Consider the following 2,901-nt stretch of genomic DNA (forward strand, 5'->3'; position numbering starts at 1 on the left):
ATCTAATGAACACACTAGACTAGACAAATATCAAGATGTATCCATCAGTGGACCAATTGCATGCTTTTGCAGAGGACAAGAAGCCGTCAGTCGACTCCTTCAGACATTAAGCACCCCCCACAGCCCAAATGGGATGAAAAAAAAAAGAAAAAAAAAAGAAAAAAAAAATATTTTTTTTTAAGTCGACCAATAGTCGACTAACGGCAAATTTTGGCCAATCCTAGTCGACCATCCAAATCCTTAGTCGGGGACAGCCCTGTGTACACACACTAGGGCTGGGCGATTCTTGCTAAAATGTGAATCACGGTTTTTCTCTCTAAGAATTGAGATCACGATTCTCTCGTGATTCTTATTTCTTCAATAAAATCATTTAAAAAGTTAAAAAAAATTTAAATAAAAAATATTTATAAATAAAAATCGTCATAACTTAGAAATGAGATTGCATAATTGCCCAGCCCTAACACACACACACAGACGCACACACACAGACGCACACACACACAATCATTACACTTCTTATGATAACACCTGACTGTAACTGTACTTGTTAACCCACAGTGGCTTCAGCGTTTGATGACACACCGACGTCCTGACGCTTGCAATCCATACTCCATCCTGTCTATTTCAACATATACAGTAGAGCCTGTAACGTTTGATCGGTGCCTTGCCGGAGAGTGACGAGGCCGGCGGTTCTTGGTCTAAAAGCTGTCATGGCCGCCGGGGCGTGCACATGGGGCCCCGTACAGTGCGGACGTGGTGGAGCTGTCACTGGGAATCAGAGCCGCTATTGTGACGAGATGGTTTCAATATTGATTTCATAAATAAACAGAGCTAACCATCGATCCTAATGTTATTTTGCATTTCAATTACTGCTCCGAAACATAACCTTCAAACAACTGGCCGCTCAATACCAATAGCATTCCCTGATAAACGCCCGCATAGCCGGCCGCCCTACGTCATGTTTCTTACCAAGTGTGAATTAGCGGACTTAGCATTTTCCCTACATTACATTTAGGACGGAGAGAATCGAAAAAGCAACATGATTATTATTCCCCCCTCTTATCCACAGAGCACAGTATACAGAAATACAGACAAACACAGCAAACTTCAAATTTAAAATAGTTCAATCAAATCATCATCTCACTCGCTGAAATAGTTTCATCCATATTTTCATTCATATTTTCAAAAACATCTGACCAAGTTTGTTGCCAGCTTTTCTCTTGATTGAATTTCTTTGAGCTTCTCTGATACTTTCCTGCAAAAGCGTGCGTGTGCGTGTGTGTGTGCGTGTGTGTGTGTGTGTGCGTGCGTGTGCATGCGCACGTGTGCGTGTAAAATGAAGAGGGGCCCTTTCAGTGTTGGAGCAACAGGAAGAAGTGCTGACGCACTGTGTCAGTGATAGCACTCCGCTGCCACAAGGGCATGAGAGCCCACGTAGGCTAGCATTATCCTCCTAGACTAATGGACCTGGTTATTTTTAAACAGATTCTCACACTGCGGTGAAGGTGTCCAAGGTTACCGTGGATGAAAAAAGAAGAAAGAAAAAAATCACGAGGGACGCGTGCGGTGATGGTTGGCGGTTTCAGTGCGGCTGGATGTCGTGAAACGGCCAAAGTGACACGGTAGCTAATCACGGACGACTGGAAAGGCCACGCACACGTCACATGGCTTCTCGTGACTCACCTCGTCCAAAATAAATAACAGAGAAATCATCCCAACACTCGCCGAGAATATTACTAACCACGCGGCGGAGATGTGCGCTGTAGCGGACGTCAGATTTATGCGATGGTGGTTGATTTGAAAAAAATGCAATGCAATTAATCATAAACTATAGGTATGTAAATATTTGTACACGTTGGTATGTTTCATGAGTCCAAGTCGCTGGCACCAGAACCAGGCACAATACTGTGCATGTACAGCTACACTTTGAGTCCTTACATTCTGTCCCAACTAATTAGCTGGGGAATAAAGCTGCATAACAGCCAGAGAGGGGAGAGGGCCGCTGCCTGTGAAGAGGTGAATCAAGGGGTTCTGAAGTGGGCGCGAGCGGCTAACGACTACAAAAACAGACAGAGAGCTGTGGCATGGTGGACAGCCAGCGAGTGTCAATACACTCTGCATCCCCAATTGCCCCGGAGAGGGACATCACCCCCCCCCCCCCCCCCCCCCGACCCACAAACCCACAACCCCACCAAACAGTGAAAGAATTGATACTCATATGCAGGGCTTACCAGAAATGAGAGGGCTCCAATGTGGCCAGTGGACTGAGTAATCGCCCTAATGAATTGGACAACGAAGCCCTGTTGGGTACAAGGAGATGCATTTAGAATGGGGTGACAAATTGAATTGAAAAACATTAGGTCTTCTTTATAAAGAATAAATAAAAATGCACACATCCGCGACACCTCCTGAGTGCAGAGGGACAGGGGGGGGAGGAGGAAGGTTGGGCGTGGGGACCAGTGAAACAGCAGGGCTGGCCGGTCGGCGTGGGCTGTGGGCTGTGTGGGCTCTGGGCTGCGGCTGCAGAGGCTCCTGGCTCATAGCAGGGTGGCCGTTCTCGGCCAGGACCCTCTTCTTTTAATGTATTCTGAAACCAAATTACCGTAAGCTGATCCCATCTGGATAGTGTCTGTGCAGGGCTGCTCTGGTTACCCACCACTGCCTCTAGCCCGCGATAGCATCTCCATGAAGACAGCAAAAATCTGATTAACCCAATAACACTGAAACACTTGGTTCAAAGAGCAAAGAGCTTTTAACTTAAGATACACTAATGCAATTCCCTCGGCTTGTTTTCTGAAACCTAATAAGAACCAAGAAAAAAAAGGGGGGGATGAGATGGAATGTTTAGAGATGGGCATTTGCTGACTCCTAATGCAGCGGCCTGGGAATGAAGTCAAACAA

At 46.0% G+C, this 2,901-nt stretch overlaps 1 pseudogene across 1 annotated transcript in view; it reads right to left on the reverse strand.

Moving 5' to 3' along the window:
* LOC311248393 (steroid hormone receptor ERR2-like) overlaps window positions 1-2,618 on the reverse strand; it is a 14,726-nt pseudogene extending 12,108 nt beyond the window's left edge. Inside the window, exons 1-2 of the transcript in view lie at window positions 2,467-2,618; window positions 2,232-2,300 (exon numbers count right to left, since the gene is read on the reverse strand). The product of the transcript in view is annotated as a steroid hormone receptor ERR2-like (transcript). The remainder of the gene's footprint in view (window positions 1-2,231; window positions 2,301-2,466) is intronic.
* Window positions 2,619-2,901: the final 283 nt, after the last annotated feature.

The sequence above is a fragment of the Notolepis coatsorum genome, assembly GCF_963971535.1.
Source record: "Notolepis coatsorum genome assembly, contig: SCAFFOLD_3016, whole genome shotgun sequence".
Taxonomy (NCBI): Eukaryota; Metazoa; Chordata; class Actinopteri; order Aulopiformes; family Paralepididae; genus Notolepis; species Notolepis coatsorum.